General features: G+C 37.3%; 2 pseudogenes across 1 annotated transcript in view; both read left to right on the forward strand.

Annotated features, from left to right (window-relative positions):
* LOC148506005 (protocadherin gamma-B1 pseudogene) overlaps positions 1-18,748 on the forward strand; it is an 89,665-nt pseudogene that overhangs the window by 48,069 nt on the left and 22,848 nt on the right. The window lies entirely within an intron of this gene.
* On the forward strand, positions 792-3,239 carry LOC148506009 (protocadherin gamma-B1 pseudogene; annotated as a pseudogene).

Genomic DNA, 18,748 nt, shown 5'->3' on the forward strand with positions numbered 1-18,748 from the left:
TGTTGAATTCCATGTTTTAGCATTGATGTTGTGCATATTGGATTATTTTATTCCAATATCTAGCAACTTTTAGTGTGATCGCTTAACATCCTTCATAATGTATATTATAGAAGGGGATAATTAGCTCTAGGACAGAAAAGTTTTGTATTAAGATCCTGTATGCTATAAACGTGTGTGTTAACCTGCTGGTCAGCACTTTGTTAATATAGACAATGACATTTGAATCTGTCAATTGGACCTTGATACACATCTCTTTAAGTACAGTCATATAATATTCAATTAAACATATTACCTTGATATGATTTTTACAGAAGTCATTGTATATGTGTGTGTATGAATTTGCACAATATATAAATAACATTTTTAACTTAGTTTGAATTTGAAAGTAATCTATCATTTAAAAAAATAATTTGATTTATAAAATAATTTAAAATAATTCAACAAATTACATCTCAAAAGCATTATACATACAAAATATCTCAACACTGGAACTATGAAATAAATTCAACACTGCAGTTCCTCAGTTACGCCTCAGAGCGCCGCTGTTTAACCATAACCAATAAGGAGAAGAATATAGAGCTGGAGATCCACTGGTATTTTCATCACTCACACACACTGCAGATCTGCAGGAAGACACACAGCCATTTTCTAGATTCTCTCTACACAGAATACAGGATATCTGCTCCTATTTAAGCAAACAACTGGATTAAGCACTACAGATTTTCTAATTCATTGGATTAAAATTACTAACAATTTAAAAGGATATTCATAGAAGATTATAAATGCTGAGAATGGCTGAGTTGAATCCTCCTACACAGACATACAAAGGAATCAGATGGCAAGTAATATTTCCCTTCTTATTATCATGGCTGTGTCATTCAGTCTCTGGTCAGATTCATTATTCTATTGTAGAAGAGATGAGAAAAGACTCTGTTATAGCAAATATTGCAGCAGACCTTGGATTAGATATTAAACAGCTCCCATCTAGAAAGCTGAGAATTGTATCACGTGTGTCAGAGAAATATTTTTATGTAAATGTAGATAATGGAAATCTGTACATTAAGGACAGGATAGACAGAGAGACACTGTGTGGGGCAGCAGCTACCTGCTTCCTAACCTTTGATGCTGTGGTTGAAAATCCCTTAAATGTTTTCAGAGTCAAAATTGAAATCCAGGATATAAATGATAATTCCCCAGTATTTTATCACGATACTATAACAGTAAAAATTATAGAATCAACCTCACCTGCAACAAGATTTATTTTGCACAATGCAGAAGATGCTGATATCGGTAGTAACACAGTACAGACATACAGGCTCAGTGACAATCAGTATTTCACACTGAGTGAGAAAACCAGAACAGATGGAATCAAATTTCCAGAACTTGTGTTAGAGAAACCTTTAGACAGAGAGACAAAAAATATTCATAAAATTATTTTAACAGCCTTAGATGGAGGAAACCCAGTAAGATCTGGGACCGCTTTGATAAAGATCATTATTGCTGATGCAAATGATAATTTTCCTATATTCACACATGAAGTATATAAAGTCAGTATAAGTGAAAACATACCAATAAATGCTACAATACTTACTGTAAATGCCACTGATAAAGATGAAGGTGTCAATGGAGAGATCACATATACATTCAGTAAAACATCAGGAAGTGTCCACCATACTGGTATTTTTAGTATTCATCCCACAAGGGGAGACATACAAACAAAGCAAAAGTTGGACTATGAAGATGCAAAACATTACGAACTGTCTGTACAAGCAATGGATGGAGGTGGCCTTGTTGCTCATTCCAATGTTTTAGTAGAAGTTCTAGATGAGAATGACAATGCTCCTGAGATATCCATCACCTCACTATCTACACCTTTCCCTGAGGATTCTGCACCTGGCACAGTGATAGCTCTAATTGAAGTTCATGATCAAGATTCAGGAGCAAATGGAGAAGTTGACTGTAAGATTATAGAAGATGTCCCCTTCACTTTATTAGTATCATCTGATAATTATTACAGAATTTCAACAAGTACCTCTATGGACAGAGAGCAACAGTCATATTATAACATTATAATATTAGCCACAGACAGAGGATCTCCCCCACTTTCCAGCAGAAGAACCATCAGATTGGAGATATCAGATGTTAATGACAATCCACCAATATTTCTTAAATCTACTTATGGTGCTTATGTGCCAGAGAACAACGTACCAGGAGCCTCAGTATACAGTGTACAGGCTTCAGACCCTGATACTGGAGACAATGCTAAAATTATCTATACAATAATCAGCACACATACAGAAGATCTCCCAGTGTCCTCTTATCTGTCCATCAATATAGAGACTGGAGTTCTCTATGCTCAGAGGTCATTTGATTATGAGCAGCACAAGGAGTTTCTAATACAGGTAACTGCTAGAGACAATGGATCCCCATCTCTGATCAGCAATGCAACATTAATTATCCGCATAGTGGATCAGAATGATAATGCACCAAAGATCTTGTACCCATCAGCAGACAGTGGTGGCCCAGCTGTGTTTGAGATTGTCCCTTTTGCTGCTGAACAAGGATCAATAATAACTAAGGTGGTTGCAGTGGATGCAGACTCTGGACATAATGCTTTGCTCTCCTACCACTTCATACAAGTGTCAGAACCATCTCACTTCATCATTAGTCAGCACACGGGTGAAATCAGGACTTCACGTGTCTTCCAAGAGAAGGATATATCGAATCACAGGGTGGTGGTGATGGTGAAGGATAATGGAGACCCCTCTCTCTCAGCTACAGTCACCTTAAGCCTTGTTGTTGCAGATAATTTCCAACAGGTGATTCCTAAACTTAGTAACCCACTCAAAGATGAAGATCCCCAATCTAATTTGCAGTTATATTTAGTAATTGCACTGGCACTAATATCCTTATTATTTATTGTAACTGTTATGTTGGTTCTTATATCAAAATGCAAAGACTCAAAATTACTTCCAGTCTTTGGTCCAGCCAGCTCCAGTCTATATCCTCACATTGATCCCAGAATGTTCTCTCAGTATACAAATGGGACACTGACACTTCCCTACTCATACAATATGTGTGTGGCTTTGGATTCCACTGAAAGTGACTTTACTTATAGGAAACCAAATCAAAATGTCCCTGTGGATAATCTCATTGACGCTGATGATTCAGGACTGGGAAATGAAAGTGGTAAAGAAACTTTGATGAGATGCAGTGTCTTACAGGTGAGTGTTTCTTAAATATATATATATATATATGTGTATATATGTATATATATAAATCAATAGAAGAAAACAGCGCCAAATTTATCCACTCTGTTCACCGTGAAATATTTTTTACAGGTGTATGTTTTATAATTAATTATATAACCATATAATAATAATATGTATATATTAGGACAGGCTGTTAGCCTTTTTGTATCTATTAGACACTTCCCTCTTCCTTTAAAATTGCTGCTCTGCTGTATTTTATTGCTATATACTATGTTCATGATTCAGAGGTGGATGCTAATTTCGTTGTGGCTATGATTCCGTACATAGCGGTTCTGTGAAAATATGCAAATACCACAGCCATTGGGATCAGTACAGAGACGTCCATTGGCTGCGTCTGAAATCCGCCACTTGTGTACTCAGGCACACCATCTTTTACAAATCATTCTCAACATCGAACATCTGTCTCAACATCGAACATCTGAGCAACTCTATAGTCACTCAGAATGTCCGTCGGACGTAAGCCGCAAGAGCCATTTTGACTGAATGTGAAGATGCAGTCACAGGCAGAGACACACCAGCGAAATGGATGCAACACAGCTGCATTCCACTAGCCACCCTCCGTTACCTCAAACAAATGCTGACTGTCAGTCATACTGCGTACAAATGCTCACTGTGACCGCCATAGGTACCCTTGGTACATGCACTTTGTGACAAAATGCATTTACAGTACCAAAAAAATAGCTCAACTCCACAAACATCTGCATTGAGTCCACCTCTAAATCAGGCCCTATGCATGTAAGGGGTCTATGTACTAAGCCTTGGAGAGAGAGAAAAAGAATGGAGATAAGGTATCAACCAATTAGCTCCTAACTGTCACTGTATGGGCTGTGTTTGAAAAATGACAGGTAGGAGCTGATTGGTTGGTACTTTATCTCTGTCCACTTTATCTCTCTCCAAGGCTTAGTACATAGACCCTTATGTTTTGAAAAGCATGTTCAGTTTTGGACTGGACCACTAGAAGATTTTGGCACTCTTTACCACTGGCCATAACATGTTGGGCAGGTTTTATACTTTGTGTCTGTCTGGAGTGTAAATTTACTATTAATATGTCAGGGAAGATGGTTAGGCATAGAGCCCAATGTTTGGAAGCATATAATCAAATTGTTGTTATGTAATTGTGCTATAAACTCTATTTAGGAAAACCGGTGAAAAAGACATATTGATATTTGTCAGGAGATTTGTTGTAATTATAGTCTTTATATTGTATTGCGTCTTAAGGCCAGACTCTTCAGAATGTTTCATGCTATAGAAATACCTTTTAATGCGGATAATCACATTTCATATGCTGGATGGCTGCATTTGGCTTCCAGGTCACCTGTTTCCTACCATTGACCCATAGCATTCATAGCAGTATGCCAGAAAAGCCCAAAATCAAGAATACCCCAAATTTTTGTATGTTTTTGTATGAATATTTTATTTACTGCAATAATTATTTCATAAGATATTTCTATAGAGTAATTCACACACTTATTTTATATAATCTTACATGTGTGTTACTAATTTATAGTCATAGACTATAACTCGTGGTACTACAGATGTGTTCAGTTACATCTTTGCCGATCGCGCTACAAAGTGCGCACACATCACTTCATGTGATTACCCATAGCAGCATACGCTACGGTACACTATGGCACGCACTGTGATCACACCATGCAATCCTATGGAGGTGTGGGAGTGAACGCAGTGTGCTTATCCACTCACGCAATGCATGGTGCAATTTCCTGCGTATGCAGCAGGTCACATCTGTACCTTACAATACATATTTATAGAGTTATGGCACACACAAACAAATGCATTTTTTGCATTATGTCTGTACCAGCTGCATGGTAAATATAAATGCACAGTGATAATATTATTGTTTATTAATAATGCACCACAAGTGCATAACATTATTGTCACTTTATGAGGTTCTGCAGTGCCATACATGGTGTATGGAGCATACATGCCGACTATCTGGCTTCCCCTTCCGGGAGGGAGCAGCCACATCGGCATTACTGGGGGGGCGTGGCCAGCAGACAGGGGTGGGGCCGGCAAGATGAGAAGTTTTTGCGGGCGGGGCAAAGCCACGCGAGCGCATCATTTTAGCCCCGCCCCCGCTACACACTGCCGATATTAAATGGCAGTGTGAAGCAGGGGGCGGTGCCAAAATGAAGCGAATCGCATCAACGCCCCCCTTCGCTGCCGGGAGACTTGCGGTGGGACAGGAGTGGTCGGCGGCAGCCGGGAGACTTGCCTGCCATCCCGTTAGGTCGGGAGCGGCACACGACTTTTGGGAGGCTCCCGACCAAATCGGGAGGGTAGGCAAGTATGGTATGGAGTATACAGCAAAACTACATAGTACAGTATTATCAGCAGATTGCATACATGCCTACCCTCCCGGTTTTCACGGGAGGCTCCTGATTTTTCGGGTAACCCTCCCGCACCCTCGGATAGGTAGGCATTTCTCCCGCATTGATGAGAATTCCCGCGGCATCGCTGGTCTCCGTGTAGGGGGCGGGGCTTAAGACGTGATTCTACTATGATGCGAATCATCAGGCCCCGCCCCCATTGCCACCCTCCTGCTTCTCTTACCCGGGATTCTCCCGGGAAGAAATTTTAGAAGGTAGGCAACTATGCATTGTGTCTGTTTGTTCCAAGTTGGTGCAAAAACTACTGAACCAATTTTCATGACAACTGCATTGTTTTGTAGTGGAAACTCCTAGAAATAACCTGCACTTTGTTTCATCTCGATACATTAGGATAAGGCTGAGCAATAACAAAAACAAAATATATTGACATCATCAATGCAAGAGATAGGTGTGGTAACATGTGCACAGCCAGTAAGTGGTGGGGGGAGAGGTGCTTTGTGCCCGCGTTCACTTGAATAGGATAGGCGACATAGCAGTTTGTGCACAGGGCACACAGTGACATTGGTGTGAGTGGTTTGTGAAAGTGCTACTGCCACCAGTCTGTATAGCGCTGCTGGTCACAGAGGCCACTCCCAAGACAGGACCAATATACAAAGCAATACAACACCTCATGTAGGAAAAAATTTTGCAGAAGCGATTTCATCGTGGGTGGAACCACTTGCAACAGCTAGTTTATATACTGTATATATATATATATATATATAAAGCAATGTCCCCGGCACTCAGTGGTGGTAATATAGTAAATGCGCAGGTGCCATCTATGGGCCAGCAACCCTCCGCACATAAACAACAGATGGCGGCACTCCAAGCATCTTCACAAAGTATATGAAAAAGTATCAAACGTTTATTTCAACGTTTAGGGCACCTGCCCGAAACCATGAAATAAACCTTTGATACTTTTGTCATATACTTTGTGAAGACGCTTGGAGTGCCGCCATCTGTTGTTTATGTATGTGTATATATATATATATATATAAAGTAGAGCAAGCACAAAGTAGAAACAAAACATTTATATGAATATAACATCTCCAATACATATAGTTCCATAAAGTGCAAACAGAGGGAAGTCAGGCATCATAGCAGCAAAGCCACATAATGTGAGATAGAACCAATACTTATCAGCATATTAGCAGTGCCCAATAGTATCTGCATCAAAAGTAAGGTGCCATTCCCTCATGATCAAGTGGGTCACCTGACCCACTTGAGCATGAGGGAATGGTACCTTACTTTTGATTTAAGATTAAATGTACAATACAGTCTGTCTCATTTGTTAATTTTGTTTTGAACATTCGTTGTCTTAGTTGCTTCCAATAGTGAAAACAATACATTTTGGTGGCTTATAAATGTCAAAATGTTATTCAATAGGCATTTTTTTAATTCAGTACAATCTACCTGGTTGGTACATTGTATTCTGTCTTTACTATTTAATTTAAATTTTTTGATAATTGAAGCATTTATTATAATGTCAGTCCAATAAGTATACATTTGGTTAAAAACATTTTTATATGCTACATATCTTAAAAGTTGTTTAAGATATGTTACAGCAAAATCATCATCATCATATTTGTAATTTAAACGTTTTTTATCATTAGTCAAACAGGAGAAAAAAAATCTTCAAAATCTGAGTGGAAAAATTGAGGAACAATTGGAAAATTCTGTAATCAGGTCTTTCTTTGGTCCATGAAGGGGCACATACAGTACAACAAATGAAAATTGTATTATAAATAGTTTTACTTTCATACAACTAGTAGACTGAATGTTCCTCTTGGGCACTCATGGACCGGATATTTACATAAATGAGGACCTGAACTGAGGGCAGTTAAGTTGACATGTTGTGAAGTAAAAGGGTTTATTTTATGAGACCTTGAGACTTTTTTATAAATGTAATGCAAGCATACTCTAAGTGCTAATTTTAGATATTTGCAGAACAAATTTAATTTTTTAAAATTCTTACTATATTAGAATTAATATTATTCTGTTATATAAAAATAAATATTGTACAGTTTTAAATATTACGCCAAGTCTGAAAAGTAATATGAATAGCTTTATGACCATATATGTCACCAAGAGTACTTGTTGCCCATCACTTACCTATTGTGTATCTATTAGACAAAATGGAAATACATAGCTTAAACTGTTATTTTTATAGAATCAACTCGGTACTATCCATGCTTAGTCCCCAATCATAAATTTGCCCCAATACTGCCTTTTTGTGCTAGTGTGGATGTCTGCTAGATGATGCAGTGATGATGCCAGGTGTAGAGAGAGGACTGTGGGAAAGGTATCTAGAAAATGAATTTGGCCCTTATTTACCACCTCCATCTATGTGATAGGACAATATGAAGGTATAAGTTTACAGATTATTTTTCTTTTAACAAGTGACTATAAAGCAACAAAAATTGGCAAGTAAATAGTTTATATTCAGCAGTAAAGATGATGTAATGGTTACACAGCACTGAGGTCTATTCTTACCACAGCCCTAACTGTGTGGAGTTTGTATATTCTCTCCGGGCTTGCGTGGGTTTCCTTCCACAATCCAAAAATATACTGGTAGATTAATTGGCTCCTATCAAAAATTAAACTTAGTGTGTATGTGTGTGAGCATGTGGTAAGGAATATAGATTGTAAGCTCTTCTGTGGCAGGGACTGAGGTGAATAGGCAAATATTTTCTGTAAAGTGCTGCAGAATATGTGCGCTACAGTATATAAAAAACTGGTAATAATAATAATCTAGGTGGATGTATATTTATTATATTCCATCCTAAAGACCTCATCTAACTACCATTTTATACTGTTTTTACATTTTATGTATAGAAGTTCTTTTATGTACCTAAATATTCATATTTTATATTACTTTTTGATAATGATATGCTATTTACCAGAGATAAAAAAAGAATACAGAACACAGTATCCTGGTGTATTGAAACTCCATATTTCAGACCTATAGGTGATTTGTATAGTGAAAGGTTAATATATACACTTCAGTTTCTAAATTAGAAGATATATATACACATCTAAAAAAATAAACCAAAATGTAACTAAAATATATTATATAAAATGTTGGCATTAAAATTTGGTTAAGTTCTTATATTTAAGAGACTTAACATACATGGAGTACTTAAAAACACATGAAAATAATACTTGATATTTAGAAATAATATTACAGTATTGCAGTTCCTCACTTACGCCTCAGAGCGCCGCTGTTTAACCAATAAGGAAAAGAATACAGAGCTGGAGATCCACTGGTATTTTCATCACTCACACACACTGCAGATCTGCAGGAAGACACACAGCCATTTTCTAGATCCTCTCTGCTGAAAATTCAACTCATTTTTAAAAGCAATTGGATTTATACTTATATCTGTTATACAACAGTGGATTACAAATACTGACTGATTTTTGTTGAAGAATTCATATACTGAAAACAGCGCAGATGGAACCTTATACACAGACATACAAAGGAATCAGATGGCAAGTAATATTTCCCTTCTTATTATCATGGCTGTGTCATTCAGTCTCTGGTCAGATTCATTATTCTATTGTAGAAGAGATGAGAAAAGACTCTGTTATAGCAAATATTGCAGCAGACCTTGGATTAGATATTAAACAGCTCTCATCTAGAAAGCTGAGAATTGTATCACGTGTGTCAGAGAAATATTTTTATGTAAATGTAGATAATGGAAATCTGTACATTAAGGACAGGATAGACAGAGAGACACTGTGTGGGGCAGCAGCTGCCTGCTTCCTAACCTTTGATGCTATGGTTGAAAATCCTTTTAATATTTTCAAAATTAAAATAGAAATCCAGGACAGCAATGACAATTCCCCAAGATTTTTTCATGAAACATTCACTGTAGAAATGATAGAATCTACTTCACCAGGAACCAGATTTGTTTTGCAAAATGCAGAAGACCCTGACATTGGGAGTAATACAGTACAGACTTACAGGCTCAGTGATAATCAGTATTTTACACTGAGTGAGAAAACCAGAACAGATGGGAGTAAATCTCCAGAACTTGTATTAGAGAAACCTTTAGATCGAGAGTCACAAAACATTCATGAATTAGTTTTAACTGCCTTGGATGGAGGAAACCCTATGAGATCTGGTACATCATTAATAAAGGTCATTGTTACTGATGTAAATGATAATTTTCCAATATTTGCTCATGAAGTATTTAAAGTAAGTTTAAATGAAAGTTTACCAATCGACACTACAGTCATCATTATAAATTCAACTGACAGAGATGATGGTGTCAATGGACAGATCACATATTCCTTTACCAAAACATCAGGAAATGTCCATCACACAGGTACTTTCAGTATCCATCCAATAAGTGGTGAAATTAAAACAAATAGTAAGTTAGATTTTGAACTGACAAGTAACTATGAGCTCTCTGTACAAGCAAAGGATGGAGGTGGCCTTGTTGCTCATTGTAAGGTATTGATAGAAGTGATAGATGAGAATGACAATGCTCCTGAGATATCCATCACCTCATTATCTAGTCCTATTCCTGAGGATTCTGCACCTGGCACAATGATTTCTCTGATTGAAGTACATGATAAAGACTCAGGAAACAATGGACATGTTGACTGCAAACTATTAGAAGAAATATCATTTAATTTGATATTTTCATCTGACAGTTATTACAGAATTGTGACTACAGGTTACGTGGATAGAGAGAAAATATCTAGCTATACAATTACAATATTAGCTACTGACAGAGGATCTCCCCCGCTTTCCAGCAGAAGAACCATCCGATTGGAGATATCAGATGTTAATGACAATCCACCAATATTTATGAAAGATACTTATGTTGCTTATGTGCCAGAGAACAACTTACCAGGAGCCTCAATATACAATGTACAAGCTTCAGACCCTGATACTGGGGACAATGCTAAAATTATCTATTCACTATTCAGTGCTAATACAGAAGTTCCCCCAGTGTCCTCTTATTTGTCCATCAATATAGAGACTGGAGTTCTCTATGCTCAGAAATCATTTGATTATGAGCAGCACAAGGAGTTTCTAATACAGGTAACTGCTAGAGACAATGGATCCCCATCTCTGAGCAGCAATGCAACATTAATTATCCGCATAGTGGATCAAAATGATAATGCACCAAAGATCTTGTACCCATCAGCAGACAGTGGCGGCCCAGCTGTGTTTGAGATGGTCCCTTTTGGCACTGAACAAGGATCTTTAATAACTAAGGTGGTTGCAGTGGATGCAGATTCTGGACATAATGCTTGGCTCTCGTATCACTTCTTACAAGTGTCAGAACCGTCTCACTTTATTATCAGTCAGCACACGGGTGAAATCAGGACATCACGTGTCTTTCAAGAGAAGGATATATTGAATCACAAGGTTGTGGTGATGGTGAAGGACAATGGAGACCCCTCTCTCTCAGCTACAGTCACTTTAAGTCTTGTTATTGCAGATAACTTCCAACAGGTGATTCCTAAATTAAATAATCAATTAATTCTCCGAGATGTACAATCTAATTTGCAGTTGTACTTAGTAATCGCCCTAGCACTAATATCCTTGTTCTTTATTGTAACTGTTATGTTGGTCATTATATCAAAATGCAAGAAATCCAAGTCACTCCCAGGTTTTGGTCCACTAAGTTCAAATTTATATCCTCAAGTTGATCCCAGGATCCTCTCTCAATATACAAATGGGACACTGACTCTTCCCTACTCGTACAATGTGTGTGTGGCTTTGGACTCCAGTGAAAATGACTTTACTTACATGAAACCAAATCAAAATGTCCCTGTGGATAATCTCATTGATGCTGATGATTCAGGACTTGGAAAGGAAAGTTTAAAAGAAGCTTTGCCAACGAGCAGTCTCCTACAGGTGAGTTTAAAGGAACCCTTAATGCTGTAGGTCTGCTTTTATGTTATAAGTAGATATATTAGTATTTCTGTAAACATTTCAAGTCATTTATTATCTGTTGAGGTCATAATCTTGTGGAAATTAGCACATTTTGTATTCGTAGTATTAAGAGTCCAGTAATTCCTGCTTTAAGTTGCACTGTGTGTGATAAATGGGATTTTGATATCGTTATTATTTATTTATGGAATTATGTCACTCAGTTTGCAAAATTGAATTAGGAGGAATTACCTGGGAACAGTGTAAAATAAATATATGCATGTTTATATGATGCATGTATAGAGAAATGTCTTCAAAGGAATGGTTTATGTAAACTGATATTTAAATACTGAAACATGGTTTGGCAACTGATATATTCTTGAGTAATTGATGGCAAAGGGTTTAATTTTTTTTTTCATTCACTTAACTCAAGCATAATAAAAATACATATATAAAAAAAGTAAATAAACATTGATCAGTCTATCTACATTATTATGATATTACTGTCAAAAGTCGCAATATAGTAGGGTATGCATGTTCCCAGCAGTGGCCCCTAGAGTGGAAGTTATGCCCCCTTCAATGATGCAGTATGCTAATTCAAGCATAATAAAAATACATATATTAAAAATAAAATGTAAGTAAACATTGATCAGTCTATCGACATCATTATGATATTGCTGTCAAAGGTTGCAATATAGTAGAGTAAGCATGTTTCCAGCAGTAGCCCCAAGAGGGAGAATTATGCTCTCTTCAGTGATACAGTATGTAAGGAGTATTTGGGCATGGCCACATCCCCTTAGAAATACTCACTAGTATTGATGTCCAAGAAATCTTTGGTGGGTGGCCCTGGTACCCAACCATGGCAATTACTCTTTAGAGAATCACATACAGTATAGGACGCTACCGAGATGCTTGAGATACATTTTTCAGAAGACAAAATGGCTTCATTCACTTTGTGGTGAAACCAGATACTTTATTTTACAGAATTACTTTTTATCAGAGCACTTTAGCATGTTCTAACATTGGGCCTGATTCAGGGATGTATGCTAACCCAATGGTCAGCATATATCTCCAATGTTTGTAGGTCTGTGCAGATGAAGTTCCCAATTTGCAAATGTGCAGAATGGTTCCTGCAAGCTCGCTCGCAGACCCTTCCTAAGCCACAGCATGATTGACTTGCTGCTGCATTTGGGGGGTGGGGTGGAGCGGAGGCAGGGACCGGAACTGGTATCTACTAGGGATGTGCAGGCTCGGATTAATTTGGATTTTCCCGCCAAATTCAGATTTTTCCCACCAAAAATCGGGTATCTACAGATACTGCACACGGATCGCAAATGCAATGCAGGAGGTGTCTATTTTCTACAGACACCTGTTGCATTTACATTTTGTTGGACGGTATAGCACAGATCCTTCCTTGCGGCTGTGCAATACTGTCCATCTCTCAATCAGGCCCATTGTGTGTACTAAACTTCTTCTAGTTGTATCTACATAACAAATAGAAAATCAGAAAACAGCTAGTTAATAATGAAATGTGGGGGTGGAAATGTACATAGGGTATTTCTGTTTTCAATTAAGTACCTTCTAGAATCATAATTTTTTCATTATTTTATTTTAGATTTCACTTAATGTACATTTAACATATATTGGAACACTCAAATACAACAGGTTTATGTATGTTGAGATGATTTCAAACATTTTCTATCGAGCATATCTCTCACAGCAAAGAAGCTTTCTTATGGGACGTTCTTATTCCAATAATTGTGATAGGTGTGGAGAAAATAATGCTAATTTATATAATTGCTTTTGGCTCTGTCCATTAATTAGAGGATTCTGGCTACAGGTTAGATGTTATGGAGAAGATCACCTGATAAATGATCTCCCTTTCACAGCAGAGTGGGCTGTATTTGGTCTTCTGTCTTCTGCAGTTAGGTTGTCCAAGGGGGGTGGGCGAATACTTTTAGCTATCAGGGCAGCCACTCACAAGGCAATACTTCAAGATTTGATTTCACCATCTCCCCGTCTTTATCTTTGTTTAAGTCTTTTGATTTATTTCTTATGGATTGTGTGGAGGTTATCTTGGATAGAGAAACTAAGGTGAAACATTTTTTTGATAAATGGGAAAGCTATATATCCGTGTTATCAATTGACAAGAGATGCCAAATGTATCAGTGTTTACATAACACCTTCTAGCCATACTTGCCGACTTTTGAAAAAGCATTTCAGGGAGATTGTAGAAGCAACACTTGCGAGTGCAGCGGTAAAGTGGGCGTGTACTGCTACATCTGGTGGGCTTGCCATAAATTGTCTTGCATCCAAATGTAAATAAGCCCCAAAGCAGTTAATAAGATCTAATTGTTCATGAAAGCACACAGATACTTTTTGCATGTACCCATAGGGATCACTGTGCCTTATAACCAATGCAGGGAAATAATACTAATGATCCCATTTGAATGTATATAACTGTTTTATTTTTAATATAACAGCTTCATAATGGGGGTAAGGTGCAATCAGGGAAATTCTTAAGGTGCCTACACACTTGGCGATGTGCTCACGATCCGACATCGTGTACGATTTCCCTTGAACTCTCCTCCGGCAGCTCCCCGGCAGTCCTGCACATGATTTTGGGTAAAAAGTGTCCAATGTGACAAATGATCTATCGTGCATTCTTAACTTTTTCCAGTGCATCGTGTCCCAGATTGGCAAATCTGCCATAGAGCACAGCAGATCTGAAGATGCGATGTACGACCTGCGGGGACGCACATCGGCATTGTGATCATGAGTGGACACTCACGATTTGAGCATATTTTACACAATTTGTCGTCACGATGCGTTGGAATCGTGCAAATCGTGTAAAATATCGCTAAGTGTGTAGGCACCTTAAGACTCTTCAGGGAGACAGGGAGATTGCTGCTATTTCAGGGAGTCTCTCTGACAAACAGGGAAAGTTGGCAAGTATGCTTATAGTACTTATTGCACATGATACACAATTCCCTGCCAGTGATGACTGGAGATGTGGGGTTCCTCTGGGGGGCATACAGAGAGAGAGATTGTGTTTGTCTTTGCTTTCCCTATTTTCTTTGTCCTACCTTTATATAATATTACTGTTGATTCCGCTGAATACTTTTTTATTTTGTGATTATGGTATTACTTCTTGGCAGACATTTTCATGTTGTTATAATGTCTGTTTACAATTTTCTATTATAAACTAATTTTGGTGCATTTTACATGTCCTTTTTGTTTATTTGCCATGATTTGAAATGTTGAGTTATTGCCTTTGAATGCATACAATACTTCAATAAAACAGGCTTACTAAAATCTATTACATACTGTATACTGTGTACTGGATTATTTTTATTATTCTAAATAATTTAAGCCACTTTGACATTGCAGTATTAGATTGCTAAATCGAGAAGATTACACAATAAATGATCTTAGTGTGGGTACCATGCGGGAATGATATGCTGTTTACTCCTAAAGCCTACTGTTATAATAGGGGTACATTTGACATATAGGGGTAATTTGTACATATAGTAAATTTACTGTTATGGCATATTTGGGTTTTGACTGGTGCAAGTAGAAGGAACAATAAATTATATTAACTGCAAGACACATCTGGTTTTCTATATTATTTTTTTGCTCCTTTAAATCCATCAGCCAAAACTGACAAAAATATTATATCTTTGAAAAAACATGTTGCATAGTAAATATACCCCACAGTATTTATATTCACAAAAAATTCGAAACCAATTTCTATATAGGTGCAGTACAGAGGATAATTAAAAAGTTACAAAACATTTACATTATAGCAGTAATTGAATGTATGTATCAAATATGTTTTAGAAGCATTGTAAATAAATTGCATATTTACAAAAATAACATACATACTTTATATAGTAATAATACTGAATACTGAAAATCTTTCAGTATTGCAGTTCCTCACTTATACCTCTGAGCGCCGCTGTTTAACCAATAAGGAAAAGAATATAGAGCTGGAGATCCACTGGTATTTTCATCACTCACACACACTGCAGATCTGCAGGAAGACACACAGCCATTTTCTGGATTCTCTCTACACAGAATACAGGATATTGTCACAGACACTTGGATTAATACTTATATATGTTCTAATTCACTGGATTACAAATGCAAACAATCAAAGGATTATATTTCTTGAAGAATTCAGGTCCTTACAATGGCTGAGATGAAACCTCCTATACAGACATACAAAGGAATCAGATGGCAAGTAATATTTCCCTTCTTATTATCATGGCTGTGTCATTCAGTCTCTGGTCAGATTCATTATTCTATTGTAGAAGAAATGAGAAAAGACTCTGTTATAGCAAATATTGCAGCAGACCTTGGATTAAATATTAAACAGCTCTCATCTAGAAAGCTGAGAATTGTATCACGTGTGTCAGAGAAATATTTTTATGTAAATGTAGATAATGGAAATCTGTACATTAAGGACAGGCTAGACAGAGAGACACTGTGTGGGGCAGCAGCTACCTGCTTCCTAACCTTTGATGCTGTGGTTGAAAACCCTTTAAATGTTTTCAGAGTCAAAATAGAAATTCAGGATATAAATGATAATTCTCCCAATTTTTTTCATGAGATGTTCACAGTAGAAATGTTAGAATCTACATCAACAGGAACCAGATTTGTATTACAAAGTGCAGAAGACCCAGATATTGGTATGAATTCAGTACAGACATACAGGCTCAGTGACAATCAGCATTTTACACTGACTGAAAGCAGCAACCCAGATGGGAGTACATTCCTCGAACTTGTATTAGAGAAATCTTTGGATCGAGAGTCACAAAACATTTATGAGTTAATTTTGACAGCCTTAGATGGAGGGAAACCTGTGAGATCTGGTACTGCATTACTAAGGATCAGTGTTATTGATGCAAATGACAATTTTCCAGTATTTTCTCAGCAACTGTATAAGGTCAGTGTAAATGAAAATACTCCAATAGATACTACTATCATAACTATTAATTCAACTGACAGAGATGAGGGCATCAATGGACAGATCACATATTCCTTCAGCAAAACATCAGGAAATGTCCTCCAAACAAGTACCTTTAGTATTAATCCTATAAATGGTGAAATTAAAATAAATAAACCACTGGATTTTGAATTAACAAGGAATTATGAACTATCTATCAAAGCGAAAGATGGAGGCGGCCTTGTTGCCCATTGCAAAGTATTAATAGAAGTGATAGATGACAATGACAATGCTCCTGAGATATCCATCACATCATTATCTAGTCCTATTCCTGAGGATTCTGCACCTGGAACAGTGATAGCTCTGATTGAAGTTCATGATCAAGATTCAGAAGCAAATGGAGAAGTTGACTGTAAACTTATTGACAATATTTTTAATTTATTATTATCATCTGACAGTTATTACAGAATTGTTACTATTGGTTCCATGGACAGAGAGAAAGTATCTAGTTATAACATCACAATATTAGCTACTGACAGAGGATCTCCCCCACTTTCCAGCAGAAGAACCATCAGATTAGTGATATCGGATGTTAATGACAATCCCCCAATATTTATGAAATCCACTTATGTTGCTTATGTGCCAGAGAACAATTTACCTGGAGTCTCAATATATACTGTACAAGCATCAGATCCTGATACTGGAGACAATGCTAAAATTATTTATTCTATTTCCAGCACAAATACAGAAGATCTCCCAGTGTCCTCTTATCTGTCCATCAATATAGAGACTGGAGTTCTCTATGCTCAGAGATCATTTGATTATGAGCAGCACAAGGAGTTTCTAATACAGGTAACTGCTAGAGACAATGGATCCCCATCTCTGAGAAGCAATGCAACATTAATTATCCGCATAGTGGATCAGAATGATAATGCTCCAAAGATCTTGTACCCATCAGTAGACAGTGGTGGCTCTGCTGTATTTGAGATGGTCCCCTTTGACTCTGAACAAGGATTATTGATAACTAAGGTTGTTGCTGTGGATGCAGACTCTGGACATAACGCTTGGCTCTCGTATCACTTCATACAAGTGTCAGAACCATCTCACTTTATCATTAGTCAGCACACGGGCGAAATCAGGACATCACGTGTCTTTAAAGAAAGGGATATATTGAATCACAAGGTTGTGGTAATGGTGAAGGACAATGGAGACCCCTCTCTCTCAGCTACAGTCACCTTAAGTCTCATTGTTGCAAATAATTTCCAACAGGTGGTTCCCAAACTCAGTAATCAACAAATTGATGAAGATCCTCAATCTAATTTGCAGTTGTACTTAGTAATTGCCCTAGCATTAATTTCCTTGCTTTTTATTATTACTGTGATGTTGGTTGTTATATCAAAATGCAAGAAGTCTGGACCACTCCCAATTTTTGATCCTCTTAGTTCAAATTTATATCCTCAAGTTGATCCCAGGATGCTCTCTCACTATACAAATGGGACACTGACACTTCCCTACTCGTACAATGTGTGTGACTTTACTTTCATGAAGCCAAATCAAGATGTCCCTGTGGATAATCTCATTGATGCTGATGATTCAGGACTGGGAAATGAAGGTGTAAAAGAAGATTTACCAACAAGTAGTCTTATACAGGTGAGTTTTGTAACATTGTACCAGTGCTTATGGAAAAAATAAAATGCAAAACAGTTGCCTTGAGGATTTTTGGAAATCAAGTATAGGCACAACTAGAATTGTTCCATTATGAATCATACTGTCTGACCTTTGGGCTGCCTCATCTGGTGGGGGCATGGTACAGCAGAAGTATGCAGCATGGTAAGCATGATGATGTAAACACATTGTTGTGGCCCTGCACCTGCTATACAATGCCACAATTACTGGGCAGGGCCACGTTTATACTGTTTAATGCAAATCACATCATTGGCCATCTACACTGCCCACTTCATTTGGGAAGTGAGCAGCCATGGCTGGATGTCAGGTGGCTCTGGTAGACACCCACTCTTCCGGGATTCCAGGAGCACCACCCAAGTATCGTGACCCTCCAGGATGATTTAGGATAATAGGGAAGTTGTTATGAATTACCTGATTCAGTTATGTTTTAGAATTATTGCTTCTTTGAGAGATATAATTTAATAACATAATAATTGTATAATAGATTGGAGTTTTTGATTGAATTTTTATTCATTTCCAGAAAACATATATATTAAAAGTTTAAAATCAGTCATTATAAGGT

The sequence above is a fragment of the Taudactylus pleione genome, unplaced genomic scaffold (assembly GCF_031769625.1).
Source record: "Taudactylus pleione unplaced genomic scaffold, aTauple2 ptg000431l, whole genome shotgun sequence".
Taxonomy (NCBI): Eukaryota; Metazoa; Chordata; class Amphibia; order Anura; family Myobatrachidae; genus Taudactylus; species Taudactylus pleione.